Source organism: Myotis davidii, unplaced genomic scaffold (assembly GCF_000327345.1).
Source record: "Myotis davidii unplaced genomic scaffold, ASM32734v1 scaffold6, whole genome shotgun sequence".
Lineage (NCBI taxonomy): Eukaryota > Metazoa > Chordata > Mammalia > Chiroptera > Vespertilionidae > Myotis > Myotis davidii.
This window is the reverse complement of record NW_006383011.1, coordinates 2,312,033-2,330,344: the sequence shown is the minus strand read 5'-3', so window position 1 is coordinate 2,330,344 and position 18,312 is coordinate 2,312,033.

Here is an 18,312-nt window from a genome sequence, read left to right as displayed (position 1 = left end):
AGTTTTAATTTATTTCAGAGAGGAAGGGAGAGGGAGAGAGAGAAACATCAATGATGAGAGGGAATCACTGATTGGCTGCTCCCTGTACACTGCCCACTGCAGGGGTCGAGCCTGCAACCCAAGCATGTGCCCGGACTAGGAATCAAACTATGACTTCCTAGTTTATAGGTTGATGCCCAACCACTGAGCCATGCCAGCCAGGCTCAGACTGCTTTTAATCAGGTTTTCATTTAATATTCCAGTTAGTTCTACCTTAACCTTCCACTTCAGAAGTTCCTGGTTCTGACCATTCCTGAGCCTTTTGGGAGTTCTGAGATGTCAGTTGTGTTGTTTCTTGGCTTTTCTCACTCATGGCTCTGGAAGGAAATAAATATTCTAGGAAAGCTGTTAAAGCAGAGCTGGGACTGTACAGGGGGTACAGAAGCTGGGCAGTCCGGCTGAGCTTGGTTTTCCCATGAGGCTACATTGCCTGGACCTGGGCCTCAAACTCAAATACCAATGATGGTCCTACAGGGAGGGAAAAATGAATGCAGAGCACTGGTGCAAGCTACAGGGAGGGGTGGGCGCCGACATAACTCACCTTGTTTACATATCTCTGCTCTCTTAGGACCACACGACAAAAAAGGCCCAGTGTTATCAGGCCTTCCCCTAATTCAGAGAAGCTGAATATTCAGAATTTTATGCAAATTTTCCATTTTTAAAAGTCTTGACAATTAACCTCAATTAAAAAAAAATGTTGTGGGCCAAATGAATCCAATGAAAGATCTGCCTTGTTGGGCTGTCAATTGGTACCTTTAGCTTTTCATGTCTGCTTCTCCTTTGCGTGTTCCTGATCCATTATGCAGGCCACTTACCCTGCTTCCTCATGTGCCTCTGCTCTGCAAACATTGCTCACATGTGACTCTGGTTTGCCGTGGCACCCACCCTGATCACCATTCCACATGAACTTTTTGTTCAAGTTCCCAGCACCATGTAACTAACTTAGTGTCTCAATATTCCAATTTCAGGTTCCCAGAAGAGAGAATCTGATCGTCTAGCTTTGGTCTTATCAACTGTGATTGGAGGGGGTCAATTAGGGTCCTATTTACTAGCCTCCGGAGGCCGAGAGTGGCTTAGATTTCTATGCGTAGTGATAAAATAATTGCCTTTGTATGGAAACCAACTGAATCATGCACGGAGAGAGCTGGAAATGACTTTAAAAATTTTGGTCTAACTTCATCATATTATATATGAAGAAACTAGAGCTTAGAGAAATGAAGTGATTTCTCCAAGTTCAAAGACTTTATTAGTTAACAGTAGGGCTGGGTCTGGGATTACTTGCTTAGCCAAGTTTTCTTTCTTCTGTGTTCCATGAGAGCAGAAAATACAGCAGTATCCCTAAAGCAATGCTTGATGCATAGTGGGTATTCCGTGACTATTTGTTGAATGAAATTATGTGCTGACTTGTTTTCTGTAATGTTAGCATACTTTGTTTATAAGTTAGGAGGAGGTTTAACTACATATAAGACAATCCTCAAAACAATGGCTCATACCCAATAAAGGCTTATTCAGCTCTCATGTAAAAGAAGTATGGAGCGGGGGAGGGGGGGGAGACCTTTAGGATGTCAACAATAGCTCTATCTGCTGATTTCTATTTTGTCACCCTCAGTGCATAATTTCCATCTTTAAATGTGTCTTATGGTATCGGAGCTCGAGTCATACACTTGAATTCCAGGATGGAAGAATATAGAATGTGTCTGTGGCAAAAGATTTCCTGGAAGTTTCACCCAACTTTGCTTATATCTCACAGTTGGAAACTTAAACATTTGGCTATACTTAGTTTTAAGGAAAACAAGAAAAAGGAAGTTGGATGCATTGTCTCCTTTAATAAGTCTGTGTTTTGTTAAAGAAATAAGATGAAATGGCTATTTGGTAGATATCTAACAGTGTCTGCTAGAATTAAAGAGGTAATTGGTTGATTGAAATGTTTCCTGGAGTTTTGAAATGCCCAATAATCAGAACAAAAATATAACGGCCTTTAAAGATACTTATCAGAAGAGATGGAAACAGAAAAAATACTAGTTTGGTTCTGATAATATTCTAATGTTCTGGTTCAATTGCTTTAGAAAACAACAGTTCAGCTATAGTTCACAGTAGTTCAATAGAGTTTTATTGGTTGTCATAGAAATCGTTTTTGGTAAGTCCACAATTTAAAAAACATTTGGTTTCAGTTTAGTATTGAGTTTCACAAATTAATGTGATCCCTCCAATTTTTGGTTCATAGCTTGGGTCAGTGCCAGTTTCTAGTTGTAATGTAGCCACAGTAGGAATTTTGCCTAAGACTTAACCTGTATATTTCTTCTCATTATCTAGGCAAGAATAACTCAATGAGAATATGGTGATAATGAGGCAAGGAATTTAATTCTGTGTATGATCATATGTTTCTTATAGCCATTGATCATCCTTATAAAATTCATCTGGTCACTTTGCACATATGACCATTGGTGGTCATAAGTTAAAAAAAAAAGAGGATAGAAACAACGCATTACAATCTATTCCACATGACCAATCAAGGTCTGCGTAATTATATGCTACTTACTTATTTTCCAAATTCATTCAATGAGTGTCAATTGTGTGCTAGGACCAGTGGTCGGCAAACTCATTAGTCAACAGAGCCAAATATCAACAGTACTTCTTTAAAATAGACTCGCTCAGGCTGAAAACCGACTTCTGCGCATGGGCCACAAAGTTTCAATCGCACTGTTCGCGCGCCCGCACGTGGTATTTTGTGGAAGAGCCACACTCAAGGGGCCAAAGAGCCGCATGTGGCTCGCGAGCTACAGTTTGCCGACCACGGTGCTAGGCCTATAGTAGGCTGGCAAATGGAATGTCGAGTGGGGGCATGCCTTTCTCTGGCCTTTACTTATTTATTGTTAAGGGAATTAAGGAGAATTAAAGGGAAGGAGGCCTTTGTCCTCTGGTCATAAGCTGCGAGGTGTGAGCCTTGAAGCTGCCAGCAGACATTGTTTCTTCAAGAGGAAGCCAGGCTGAGAGAATAAGATCAGTTGCATTATTTTTCCTCTGAATATGGAACAGCTTCCTGATTTGTCTCCTTGCTCCCACCCTTGGTCACTGATGGTCCGCTTTTAACGCAAGAATTGGAGTGATCTTGAAAAACAAAAGTCAGATGTCACCCCTTTGCTCAAAACCCTGCTTTAAGTCCCTGCTGTGGCACATAGAATAAAAGTGAAGTCTTCACCATGGCGTATGGTCCCCGGGACTGGCTCCATTTGCCTCTCTACCCTCATCTCTCACAGTAATCCACCTCACTCACTCTAATCCAGCTACTCCACCCAAACGCCTGACAGGACCCCTGCACTGGCTGTTCCCTGTCCCCAGAAAATTTCCCATAGATTTTTTTTAAGTCTAATGCTCCCTACTCCTCCAAATGCTCCAATCTCACCTTCTCGCTGAGGCTTGGTTTAATTGGTCTGCCCTCTGTGTAGGCCACACCATCACTTGTTCCTGCCTTTGATCTTGGCCCTGAACAACTCCAGCTCCATGACCACTAGGAGCTGTAGGAGAAAGGACTTGGAGAGTGACTGGGATGGTTGGGGGAGTGAAGCTTCCTTGAAATGGCAAACTCACTGACTTAGAGGAGCCTTGTCTCTGTGGGCTAGTAGGACTAACTTTAGGCTGTTAATTAACCTCCGGCAATATTTTTCACTAGAGAAACTCCCCAGTTTTATGTACACAGAGTGACTTCGCCTTTTCACAGACCACATCATCTCCTTATTTTTGGATCTGTTTATAAAAAACCACCAGCCCCCAAAGCCTCCCAGAAAGCTGTGCTGGAAGCTGAGGCATAGCCCAGGGCTGAGTGTCTGCAACTTCAAAGACAAGGAGGGTCTAGAGGCCAGAAGCCTCCCTCTGTTCTTCTTTCTTCCCTCCCTCCTTTCCTTACTGCTTAACCCCTCCTCCCTTCTTAATTTGCTTGGCTTATAGTCATGAACAGTTACTAAGCATCTATTAGAAGTAAGACATTTTAAAAAGAGTTAAAAGAAGACATGTTCTTACAATTTACTTTTAAAACATTCAACATAGACAGAGAATCTTAAGTTTGTGTTGTTTGGTTTAAGGTCCAACTCCAAGGGCAGCTGCTCTTGCCAAGAACACAGAGTCCAGTGTGTGGCCAGCTCCATTCTAATCAGGAAGTTCAGGCAGCCACTAAAAGCACTAATGATACTCAGATTTTGATCAATACTCTATGCTTTGCTAATTAGCATCGTGAATGTCAGAAAGGGGTTTATTGCTAAAAGTAGAAGCTGGTAGCCTGCCTAATGAAAGTGGGCTCTTGATTTGGTGAAATTGAACATATGTAAGATATCTGGATGGGCTAACATTTCAGAGCCACTGGTAGAAAGAAGGTAGAAGACTCTAGCAAGATTCTATAGTTAGTCTGCACCCTTAGGGAAGGCAACAGACACTTGATCCTTAAATGATCCCCTATCCAGCCACTGCTTTAGGAGGATGCTGGTTACTTAACGCCACCTGTGTGGGTAAGAGAATCCTGGTTCTGGAATGTTGTCATGTCTGTCTCTGATAAACTTTTCATATGAGGCGGTGGTCAAACATTAGTAGACAGCTCAGACTCCATGGGACTTATGGAACAGGCTTTATACATGGCTTTGTGTTTGCTTATTAGTAAGTTGTTTTGTAGTAAATGTTTGCATGTGTGGCAGAATTTGGTTTGAGGTTTCCATTAATGTAACGGGGTGGGGAGAGTGTGGGGAAGCAGCTAATTCTCTCTCACCTCCAACTTCTTCAGTGGCTACTATTTTTACCAGAAAGGACCCATGATGTGGATAGTCAAATTGGCTTAGGTCAGTTTTCAATAACTCTGTCCCTGCAGAGAATCTGAATTTTATCTAGAAAGCTTAATGATTGGAGTAACGATCAGAAAAAAACACAGCTCAAAGGAAGATACCCCCTTCTTCACACACTGCACAAGCAAGAAGAGGGCGCTTCCAAAAAGGCAGGAAAGACTGAGCAGGGTTTGTTGTTGTTGTTCTTTATTTTTGTCAGCATTATTGATGTGTAATTTGTAAAACAAAATTCACAGATTTCAAGTGCATGATTTGATTAGTTTTGACAAAGGTATATACACCTGTGTAATGGCCATCATGGTCTAGATATAGAACAGCCCAGCCAGTGTGGCTCAGTGGTTGAGCATCGACCTAAGAACTAGGAGATCATGGGGTTCATTTCCTAGTCAGGGCACATGCCTGGGTTGTGGCTCGATCTCCAGTGTGGGGCGTGCAGGAGGCAGCCGATCAATGATTCTCTCTCATCATTGATGTTTCTATCACTCTCTCCCTCTCTCTTCCTCTCTGAAATCCATAAAAAAAATATATATATTTTTAAAGATAAAGAACATATCTATCATCCCCAGAAGTTCCTTTCTTCCCATTTATAGTCAATTCCCTTCTTCACCTCTTGGCTCCTGATGACAACTGAGCTGGTTCTATCACCATAGTTTGGCCTTGAAAAAAGAATTTTATATAAAGGAAATACAGTTTGTAGCCGTTTGGTCTGACTTCTTCCATGTGGCAGAGTGCATCTGAGCTTCGCCTATGTTGGCAGTGTATGTATATATATTTCACAGTCCATTCCTTTTTATTGCCGAGCAGTATTCCATTGTATGGCAATGCCACAAATTGTTTATTTTTCCCCAGATGATGGGCACTTGGGTTCTTTTCAGTGATGATTATTATGAATAAAGTTGCTATGAGCTGAACCATTACCATGACTTAGCCCCACTCTACTTATCCAAGGAAGGCAGGCAGGAGGGGAATAACAGTGCTGCATACCTATTGTGGGCCAGATACTGTGCCTAGTAGTTTACATGTCTTTTCTCATTTAGCTCCATGACAACCCCGTGGACATGAGTTATCACTATTTTGTGAAAGAGGATATTGACCTCTGAGTGGATAGAAGGCTTGTCCATGGTCACACAGTTAGTAAGTGGAGAAGTTAAGACAGTAAGTCTGTCTGATTCTTTTTTTTTAATCCTCACCAGAGGATATTTTCCCATTGATTTTTAGAGAGAATGGAAGAGAGGCGGAAAGACAGAAATATCATATGAGAGAAACACATCAATTGGTTGCCTCCTGCATGAGCCCCAACCATGGCCTGGGCCGGGGAGGAACCTGCACCCTAGGTATGTGGCCTTGACCGGAATCGAAACCAGGAAGGCTGATGCTCTATCCACTGAGCCAAACCGGATAGGGCCGATTATTAAAACATTGTGCTACTGTAGCAAGCGTACTCCTAGCTACTCCCCAGTGTTCACCTTTATATGGGAGATTCATATTTGTTGATCCCAGTTTACTGAAATATTTTATAATATTCATCCTCCAACAATTACCTAAATAGTATTCAACTGATCCTGTAATTACTTCTTATTTGTGTGCCCTCAAACTCCCTTGTCCATCCCCTGAAGCAGCCATATTTTTCCACGACCCTGCCACCCTGGTCCCGATGGGCACCTGATGGTTTGGGCCAATGATTTGTTCCCTGAGGTTTTTAGACTAGAATGGAGATAGGCTGTCACTTGTTGGTTGAGGGCAGCTGCTGGTGGGAGTGGTGGGTGTGAATTACCTGGCAGAGCGAGCTCCAGCAGGCAGCGAAAGCCTTTGGGCAAAGACATGCGGGTTGGCGGGTTGGCGGCTGGAAGTTGGGCAGTTGCCCTGAAATGAAAGAGAGAAGGAAATGGGTGGGGCATCGACAGCTTCTGCTAGAGCACACTTACTACACCCTCCCTGTCTGCGGCCTGTGAGGCACCACTTCCATAATACAAGTACCACCTGGCAGTGATATGTTTAGATCAAGGTGGATTCACATTGATTTGGGGTTTAAGATCCATGGGAGAAAAAAACAAATTCTTTGTGTAATTATTGCTTAAAGCCCATCTCTTCTGTTTGACTGTAAGGTTTACGAGGGCAGAAACTGTGTCTTTCTTTGATTGCTGTTTTACTCCCAGGTTCTAGCATGGTGCCTGGCACATAGCAGAAACTCGAAGGGGAAGGGAGAGAGAGATAGAAACGTCAATGATGAGAATCATTGACTGGCTGCCTCCTGCACACCCCCACTGGGGATCGAGCCCACGACCCAGGCATGTACCCTGACTGGGAATCGAACTGGAGGCCCTTCAGTCCACAGGCCAACGCTCTATCCACTGAGCCAAACCGGCTAGGGCTCAATGCATTTTTATTGAATGAATAGTGCATAATTAGAAACAATGTGAAGTATTGTTAAATGTGTGAAATTTGGGAGAATCTGAAAGTGTACAACAGTGTCATTGTTGGTTTCAGGATATATTTCTGTGTGACAAGCAAGTTAATTTGCTTATAAAATTATCAATCGGTATGTTTAGAGGCCTAAAGTCCTTGAAAAACATTGGAGGATCTCTTTTTCTTTTTTAGCTTAAAAATGTCTAAGGAGGGGCAGGGAGAGAAAAAGCTGGTGTTTCAGCTGTTTGTTTTCTTTTCCCTCCCAACTCTGAGGCTTCTATATGCTATTAAAACCGAGCCAAATATCCCTGGCTTGGATTCCGTCTTTCCTTGGGGGGCAGAAGTTCTTGCCTTGGGCCTCCAGTCTCTTCAGTCTACAGATTCTTCAAAATATGGGCTGACTAACCCAGAAATGGTCTTTTTGTTGACCAACTCCAGGCACATGTGTTATGTCATGGAGGAGTATTTGTTGAAAGATAGGACAGACAGTTCTCATTTGCAAAAGAGGAGGATATTTTCAGAAGCTACTATGGAAGGGAGAGTATCTTTGCACTCACATGGAGAGCCTTCATTCTGGGTTTTTATGAAGAATGTCAATTATCCTCCCTCCCTCCCTCCCTCCCTCCCTTCCTCCCTCCCTTCCTTCCTTCCTGCCTTCCTTCCTTAACTTCCTTCCTTCCTTTACTAGTTTTCTCTGTTCTTTGGGTAAATATTTTTATTGAAGGATTTTACAACAGGGAGGAAAAACTTTTTTGTTGTTGAAAGAACATCTCAGGCTACTTCGAATCCAATCTGGCCCAGGGAATAAAACTTGGGAGTGCAATTTCCTCAAACTGTACAGACATTTTACAACCCCTATTTCGTGTACTTTGAAATGTGCCATGTATGTAAAGCCACAGAGGGAGTTGAGCTAATTATTAAGTGAGGTGTTCCAGGCAAGAAAATGAGTTGGAACTACTACTAAAACAGTTGAATATAAATGTCCCTTCTTCTGCAACTAAAGGCAACACTGTTCCTTAAGTCTCCCCCCAGCCCCCCGTCCCCCGCATCTGGATGCTGCAAAAAACCCCGTCTTGTCCATTGGGAACAATGGTTGGAATGATGATGTAGTCAATGGAGGTGGGGGGAAGTGTTTGAAATAAAAAAATATTTTAAAAACATGTTTCATGTGGTGGATCAGAAGCTGACCAATAAAATATTGCAACATTTATATCGACCAACCCTATGGTTAGGGTTGTAAGCACACGTAATTATATCTCATTTTCATTTATTTTTAAAGAGATCAGAGATCCCTCTTTCAGCGAAAAACAGAACAGGACATTTCATTGATAATAGAGGGAAGAAGGGTGAAGGATGGTAATGGAGTTGCTTTGTAGTAGGCAATCAGGATATAGACTTTGGTCGTGAGAGCTAAGTACAGAACTGACCCTCATTCAGGAACACATACTCTCTGAAGATTATTGTCTAAGAAAACCAATGCTATGTACCCCCTATCTTTTTTAAAATAAATAAACACAACTAAGGGCTATAAACCTCAATATGTGTACAAAAATGAAAATCTACATGAAGAGAGAAAAAGCTTCCTCTTCATAGTCTGTCCATTTAGGGCTCTCCCCAATGGAACCTCAAACTCCTTTTTTAATCCTACTGACCACACTTCTCCCACATGGAACCACGTCCGCAAATTTGCTCAATTGATAAATACTCCTATCCTGAACTTTCGAATGATATTGTACAGATGCTGCATTTTTTTTAAAATTGATTTCAGAGAAGAAGGGAGAGGGAGAGAGAGAAACATCAATGATGAGAGAGAATCATTGATTGGCTGCCTTCCGCACATCCCACACTGGGGATCGAGCCGGCTACCTGGGCATGTGCCCTGACCAGGAATCGAACTGTGACTTCCTGGTTCATAGGTCGATGCTCAACCACTGAGCCATGCTGGTCGGGCCAGATGCTGCATTTTGATTTGTTAATATGATGTTGGAGCCCATGTGACGTCTTTACTCTCAGTAACTCAGCATATTTCTAATCTAATTTTATAAACTAAGCTATAATCGTTGTTATTAAAAGTCTGTGGATCAGCCTGACTTTAAAAGGAAATCAATGGATCAGACCTTTATATACCGTATGAAGTGATCACCACAATAAGTCTAGTACCTACGTGGCATTGCACATAATTATTACAATATTATGACTATATTTTCTATGCTGTCCTTGACATCTCTGTGACATTTTTATGACTGGCAGTTTCTACTTAATTCCTTTCACCTTTTTTGCCCATCTCCCAGCACTTTCCCATCTGGCAACCTTCAGTTTTTCTCTATCTATGAGGTTGTTTTTTTTTTTGGCTTGTTCATTTATATCATTTTTTGTGTTTTTTTTTTTTAGATTCCACATATGTACAAGTGAAATCATATGGTATTTGTCTTTTTCTGTTTGATTTATTTCACTTAGCATAATACCTACTAGGTCTGTCCATGTTGTTACAAATAGAATGATTTCATTCTTTTTTATGGCTGAGTAATATTCCATTGTATATATGTACCACATAATCTGTATGCATTCATCTATTAATGGACACCTAGGTTGCTTCCATATCTGTCTATTGTAAATAATTCTGCAATGAACATAGGAGTACAAACATCTTTTCAAATCAGTGTTTTCTATTTCTTGGGCTAAATACTCGGAAGTTGGATTGCTGGGTCATATGGTAGTCTTATTTTTAATTTTTTGAGGAATCTCCATACTGCACCAATGGCCAGTGACTTTTTATTTTGAATGAGTGAGATATTTGACGGACGAGTTCCCCCATGCAAGTTCCCCCATGCACCACTCAACCCTGGCGCACTGGCCCTTACCCTGCACCTTTTGCTCCTTTCCAACAGAACAGTATACGGAGTGGAAGAATACCTTCCGACAGAGGAAAACCTTGAATCCTCTCTACTTTGTAACGAGAAAGGTCAACCTTTGCAAAGCATGTATTCTTTCTGCTATGGAGTCACAGACCAGTATGGGGAGGCTACAGTTATAAGCCCTGAAGGGTCTAACTCTACACTGGCCTGCTCTCTCACTGCCGACAGCAGGGAGACTGCCGGATTTGGTACAGAATACATCCTGGCTCTTTGTGAGGGATGCTGAAGTACTCAGTCTTCTGTGTCCAAGGGTGTGCTTTACATTGAGAGAAAAATCTTAGCATTTGCCCTCGACTTTTCACCCTCATTTGCACTTTTAATATTATTTGTGGTTAATTTTTTTTAAAGTTTCCATTTTCTAGGGTAAAATAAATATACTTTTGAGAATAGAAATCTGTGTGTTTTCAGCTTGAAATAAATTAGAAGGATGAGTTGGGAGTTTGGTTTAATGAAAACAGCAAACGTTTCAGAGTCAGATTTTAAGCTGTGCTCTCAATAAAGTACTTTGCCTTTCTGGGACTTAAATTCCTCATTTGTTGAAAGGGGATTTTTGCGGAGTTGTTGGGAAGATTAAAATACCGTTTGGAGAACACCAGCCAGGGCCTGGGCCAGACGACATCGACAGAGAGTGCCCCCCTCCTTCCCACTGTTCGGTGGGTGCCCCAGAGCAGCATGAGGCTCAGCTGCGGACAGATGGGTGCATCCGAGTGTGAATTCTCACGGACTCCTATTTGCCGTTGACTCTCTAGCTGGGCGGTGGGAAGTGCTGGTGACCGTGCCTGAGAGCCGTGTGTGTGTGTGTGTGTGTGTGTGTGTGTGTGTGTGGCAACTTTTAGGGATTTGGCGGGAAGTCACCCAATTTAGTTCTGTTCTTAGCTTGTTCTTGTACAATATCCTTGTGATATCAGAGACTCGGGTTCCGAGATGATAAACCAGCACAATCCTCAGGGCTTTTAAAAGAGATGGAATGGGATCAGTGAATAAGAAGTCATAGCTGGGTGTGGGGAGGTAGAGGAATGATCGCTTGTGCTGGTAGTGGGAGAGATCCTGGGGAGATCCCTATGTCCCTAAATGTTTCTTTTCTCACATACTGATCTGAAATGCTTGAAACATCACAGGGTATTTTTTCCTTGTCTTTGCCAACTTCCTTCTTTCCTTCCTTCCCTCCTTCCTTCCCTCCTTCCTTCCTTCCTTCCTTCCTTCTTTTTTGCCTCCCCTTTAACTATACATCCAGGTTATTCATCCTGGCCAACTTGTTTGTGATCTAATTTGAGTCATTTTATCCCTCTGGACCTCTTAAAATTAGGCATTTATCTATCCAACCAGCTCGGTTATCCAGAACATAGAAAACTGTTACCAACCTGGGAGTTGACTCTGGTTGTGCCTCTTCAGCAATCAGAGGGTGCTGAGTGCTCATCTTGTGGGTGGGGAAAGGGTTGCATGGGATGCTGAAGACAAAACCCAGTCATCCGAAGGCAGGCCCTGGGCTCACTGTGGAGTGCCTTTAAGAGAACGGTGCCAAGGAAGTCCCTCACAGTTTGAAAATGAGTTCTGTGGATTTTAGACTCAAGCTGAGGAAAGCAAAGGCTTCCTCCCTTGTCCTATGAATCCAAACTGAAGGACCAAGGACATGAGAGAAGTAAGTGACACAGTTGATTTGCATGTCTCTGGGTTTTAGGCAGCGTGGGAACAGGAGTCACGAGTTGTGGTTTTGAGGCCCGGGCTTACCACTGATTAGCTAGGTGAACTTGACATCTCTGCGCTCTGCTTCTTTCGGTTAAGTGGGGGAGCACACTCGACCTGCTGGAGACTGTGTTCGTTCACTCACTCACTCGCTCCCTCACTAACTCATTGTCCAAATATCTTTTGAGAGCTGCTTATTATGTTCTCATTGAGGATAGCAAAATGGACAAGGCTCTCATGTCCCTGTAATTAGTGGGGGAGATACACAGAAAACAAAATAAACGAGATGATTAGGTTTGTGAAACAGCCTGGGAGGCACTCCGGGCACAACAGCAGGTGAAAGCAGTTTGCAGTCGGAGCGCTGTGGGCACTGTGGCCTGTAGCTGCCTGGGGTCACCATTCTTGCTCGGTCGCCTGCTTTGGAAGTGCCTGCTTCCCCTTTGGTCCGATTCATTGGAACAGCGCGGGAGAAGCCAGGGAGACGGCCTTGCTTCGGTTCTGGGACAGTTCATTTCTTTTTGTGGCTCATCACTGAACTTCCCCATCTGTATCTTGCCCCCGTCTCTCCAACACCCTTGGCTTGGGGATGCATAGCGTGTATCCTGGGGTCTTCTTAGGGGTGATGGGCTGTTGCCATAACAACTGCCTCCTAGACTTAACAGTAGGTTCCGCTGGAGGTTTTTCATTGGCTTTTCAGTCAATTCTTCTTTCTCTTCAAATACCAGAGCGGATCTGACTCCCCTACTGCTCAACTTGAAGCTGGGGAAAGCCTTGACTGTCAAGGAAGTCAGGCCTGCACAGGTTTCCTTCGTGTGGAAGAAACAAAAGCAAGAGCCAACATGGGCGGGCCTCCTTGCCAGGATGATGGAGGGTGTCCCTGGGCCCTGGGAGAAGCTCTCCTTCTCTCTTGCTCCTCACTGTGCTCTCCAGGCCTCCTGGGGGATTTCCCAGGGGGTTCCGGGGGCCACGTCTCCCTCCCTGTTGGGTAGTATTCGTTTTCAGGTTTCCCTGCTCTTTGGATCCCGGTGCTAGATTCAAAGGCCAGGTTTATAAGGTCAGGAGAATCAAAGACGGCCAGTGACTCACACACTTTCATGTGTCTCAGCCTTTGCCTGTTGGCAGTTTCTGGATCCACTTGTAACCACTTTCCTGGAGCCAGTGCAGGTTAAGGAAAGGAGCTTCGCAAACAGGGAAAGGGTGGGCGGCCTGCCTGAGCCTGAGCCCGAGCCCTGGCCTGTGATGTGGTCAGGCTGCTGTGCACCCAACTTGGCAGGCCCGCCAGCCCTGGGCAGACAGGCCAGGGCACACCGCAGGCGCCTGGGAGCGCTGCTGGCTCCCTGCAGGGCGCGGCTGGCTGGGTCGGCTGCTCCCGGGGCTGCCTTGGGGGTGGTGCTCCGGGTGGTGGAAGCAGCCGGGGAGGGAAAAGCAGCAGCATCCACAACTTCTGTTAAGATGTCCTGGGCTCTGGGACTTCATGCGCACCTTTCCCGCTGGCCAGGACGGACTGGCTCTGGTGTTTAAAGATCTTTTGGTCCTGACTGGTTTGGCTCAGTGGTTAGAGCTTCGGCCTGTGGGTTGAAAGGTCCCAGGTTCAATTCTGGTCAAGGGCATGTACCATGGTTGCAGCACATCACCGGTGGGGAGTGTGCAGGAGGCAGCTGATCAATGTTTCTGACTCTCAATCCCTTTCCCTTCCTCTCTGTAAAGAATCAATTTTTTTTTTCAAAAAAGATCCTTTGGACACTTATGTTCACTGCTGTCATCCTCCCTCCCTAATCTTCAAACTGTAAGTCATGACCCGTACGTGGAGCATGAAATCAACTTAGTGGATTACAAACAACATAGAGGAAGGAGAGAAATACACTGAGCGGACATTAATTGTTTAGGTGCCACACGGAGTTGCGGCTGTGTAAGAGAATGGCTTTATTAGGAGGTGCGTGCCGAGCTGTTGCGGTGTGAAGTGCTATGATGTCTGTCACGCACTTTCACATAGTTCAACCCAAAATTCTGTCTCTGTGTGTGTGCATGAGTGTATTGAGAGAAAAAGAAAGTGATGTGGCAAAACGTTAACAGCCGGTGGGGCGAGGTCAGTGGGTCTCAGTGGGAGTGACATTGCCTATCAGGGGACATTTGGCAATGTCTGGAGATACCACCGGTTGTCATAACTCGGTATATGTGTGGGTGCTAATGGCATCTGGTAGATGGAGGCCAGGGATGCTGCTACATAGCCTACGATGCACAGGACAGCACCCACAACAGAGAATTATCCAGCCCCAAGTGTCAGTATCGCTGAGGCTGACAAACCTGCTCTCACCGAAGAGTGTTTACATGTCATTCTTTCAATTTTTTCTGTAGGTCTGAAATTTTCAAAAGTAAATAATAAAGGAAACAGAATAGATGAATGAAGGATCAGGCCTCAGAGTGTAAAGGTCAGTATTGTTTGGTGAAACTCGTTTTGTTTAAGCCAGGTGTCTGTTTATGTGTTCTGGGTTGCAACGTACAAGTATTTCCTATGGTGATGGTGCCCAAACACTTGAAAGACACTGCTTCATCCATACTGTTCTGGCTGCGCTGGCTGCCGGGGCGACAGAGAAGCTTGTCAAACTCCCCAATTTTGACCCACCCATGGCGGTGTTATAATCTTATGTTGTGTTTATCGTGTGTCATGCACTCTGCTGGGCAGTTTACACACATTATTTAATTTTCACGAGAGCCCTTGTCAAGTGGGCATTATTCCTACCCTCATTTTACAGACAAATTGAGGCTCAGAGAGCTTAAATCAGCGGCCCAATGGCACACCGCTGAAAAAATGTCAGCAGAGACTTAGCTCCCTTAATGCCCAAACCCCAACTCTTCATTAGTGTGCCATCCTGTCCCAGCCATCTCTGTGCTCCAACTCCGCATGGCTTGGTTGGGAAGGGAGAGGAGCTCAGTTTCTGGGAGGATGGAGTGGGTGTGTCAGCACACACCCACGCCAACACCCACGCCCTTTACTCTCCTCCAATCCACCTTCTGACACCAGCACTTGTGAGTCTGGGCGCTGTTTTCAGCCCTGAAGAAAGATGGTGCTCATCTTGAAGTGATGAAACTTTGATCAGAAAAGAATCATTAGGGCTGGATGGCAAAAAGGCGACAAGTGATCATGAAAACATTTGAACAAATTGCAACCTAAATACAGTGGGGCCTTGACTTAAGAGTTTAATTCGCACGGAGACCGAGCTCGTTAAGAAGCTCGTTAACTCAAATAACTGTCAACTCAAAGCAAAAAATCAGCCGAGAGAAGCTGGTTTCTCAAAAAGCTCATTAGTCGGGACACTCGTAATTCAAGGCCCCACTGTACAGATTTCCAAAAAGCCCAGAGTACTGTGTTTGAAGGACAAAAATGAGGAGCTCACATTGTCCTTCTACCTGAACTATTTAGAGTGTAAATGAAGATTCAAAGAGTTAACTGAGGCCCAGCCAGCGATCAGTGATTCTCTTTCACCATTGATGTTTCTATCTCTCTCTCTCTCTCCCTTCCTCTCTGAAATAAATAAGAATATATTTTTTAAAATCTCATATAAAATCTACCATTTTAATCATTTATAAGTACAATTCAGTGACATTAAGCACATTCATATCGTACTTACCATCACCACCATCTATCTCTAGAATGTTCCTAATCTTCCCAAACTTTTTCCCACCTAAAAAATAAATTAAAAATTGAGCTATAATCACACAGCATAAGATTCACCCCTTTCCGAGGGTACAATCTGGGGTTTTCAGTTTACTACATGGTTATGCAACCATCACCACTATCTAATTGCTGAACATTTTATCCCTGGTCACTTTTTAATTCTTGTTTCCACACAGCATCACCCTCTCTGCCATCTGGTTCTTTGGGGATAGTACTGCATTTCTTAAGAGTGCACCATTATGGTCTCTGAAATTTCTCCCCAAGCTGGTCACACCTATTCTGCAAGTTTTAATGCCAATGCATTCCTGATTGTGCCTGATGATGCCAGGCAACGACAACTACGACACGATTACCCACCTACCTGGCCACCAGCAACGGGATGACACATACGGATGTGGAGGTGTGAAAATGTGAAAGCGTGTGGTCTTAGAACGGGTGCACTCAGTATCTGCCCAGCTTCAACCCCAAAGTTGCTGCATCTCCAGTGACTCACTCCCTTGCCAAGTTCTCTGGGTGGCATCCTTTGCACCACTGTGAACTCCACAGTGCTTTGGACGAAACCCCATTACTGTCCCTAGTGTAGCTGCACGATCTATACTTGTTTACATAACTGCCCCCCTCCCTGGGCCAAGAGCCCCTTCTGAACTGGAGATTTTATTTATATTTGCATCTGCTCTGCCTAGGCTCATTTGAGGAGTCAAATAAGTGCTTAATAAATAGTTACTGACTAAGCAATGTGAAAAAGAGCCCACAAATTCTGTCTGAGAAGGGGACAGCTTATTTGAAGGTTCCTGGGCAGTTTGTTGGTGAAATAAAGAGAACTGAATTAGGAGTCATCCAGCTCAAAGTGGAACTAAAGAAAAATATTCTGAGCCATTGGGGACGCACAACATGCTACGAAAACAGGGAAAGCAGGAAGAGTTGGGGTGTTGATGGCAGTGAAAACAGAGGGCGGGTGGTCGTATTTAAGTCTAGGAAAGAGACAATGGTTTGAATTTCCTACGTGGCCAACCAAGACCCAGGGGCTCCGTCCTGGCTGAGGTGTGAGTTCCGGGGCTTGGCAGAGCTAGGGACAAGCTTGACTGGACCTATGCAGACCCCAAGGATCCATGCAGCCTCCTCCGGATACAAGCTCAGCTTCCACCACAGGAAGAGGATGCTGAAGGCTTGTCTTCACGGTGGGGTGATGTTCCCCTTTAGGGACAAGCTTGACTGGACCTATGCAGACCCTGAGGACCTGGTCCATGCAGCCTCCTCCGGATACAAGCTCAGCTTCCGCCACAGGAAGAGGATGCTGAAGGCTTGTCTTCACGGTGGGCAGTGATGTTCCTTACGACAAACTAGTTGAGATGGCTTCCAAGCATGTCAAACTCAAAGGCTAACACAGGCCGAATAAATGAGGCATGCGGCCCACGGGCCGTGGGTTTGACATGCTTGGCTTACAGCAGTGGTTCTCAACCTTGGCTGCACATTAGAATCACCTGGGAATCTTTTTAAAATCCTGATTTCTGGGCCTCATCCTCCAGAAATTCAGTTTCTTTGTTACTAATGTTATGGCCCCACCCCATAACAAAGAAACAGAATTCCTGGAGGATGAGGCCCAGAAATCAGGAGTTTAAAAAGATTCCCAGGTGATTCTAATGTGCAGCCAAGGTTGAGAACCACTGGCTTACAGGATTCTACTTAGCATTACCTGATGGCTTCTGTGATAGTTTCTGCCAGTCACAGCTGTCAGCAGTAATCACCTACGGCAGCTGGATGGAGGCCAGAGTGGAGTCCTGGATGGCAGTGTGTTAGCTTCTTCCCCACTAGTGTGTGGATCTTGAGACTGTCTCTGTGTCTGTGCTGCGTGTCCCAAGGGCCGTGGGTGCCTGTCCTCCTCAGGGACAGTCCCCCGTGTGTGGCCAGCCTGCTGACTAGCCCAGGACCCAGGGCCCAAGGCCCTGCTTTTTGGATTGCCTTTGTTTCCCTGTTCTCTAGTACCCGTCCCTGACATCTCTCTCAACAACTTCACTGGCCTCCCTATACTCTGACTTATGCATCCATCTGCCCCAGAGAGCTCTGGCTCCCTAAATCAGGAGGCCTGGGTGCCCTTCCTCCCCTGGAATTGAACTCCGGGGTAGCAACACTGGGCTCTGTCTTCCGGAGTTTGCTCTGCTCCTCGAGATGTGGCCACTTGAAATGCTGGACTCTCTCTGGAGCGGAAGAGGAGGAAAGAGCAGTCTGACCTGTCTTGGTCGATTCCTTCAGTCTGCCTTTTCTTTTGCAGTAGAAGCCTCCAGAATGCTTTGTGGTCAGGATAGTCTCGTTATGCCAGAAGGACTGACAAACGGAATTGCTAGATCTGTAAAACAGGATCTAATTCTGGGCCACGAAGGACTGAACAGGTGGGGTTCCCTGTGAGGCCCATCTTGACAGGGGCTTCTTCTCTTGCCCAGCATCACTCAGCTTCCCAAGGAGTAGTGGGCAGGTGACTGAGGCTTTGGGGAGGCATGTAGGGCTCAGTTGTTACCTCGGAATCAGCATCCCCTGAAAAGGCTACACAGAGAATCTCGGGCCTCAACCCAGACCTCTTGAATCAAAACCTTAATTTTAATATGAAGCCTGAGTGCTTCCAATTTATATAGGACTTTGAGGAGCACATTTCTAAAGCACTAGTTTGTTTTGCACAGATGCTAAGGCAGTGGTGCTCAACCTTCTGGCCCTTTAAATACAGTTCCTCATGTTGTGACCCAACCATAAAATTATTTTCGTTGCTACTTCATAA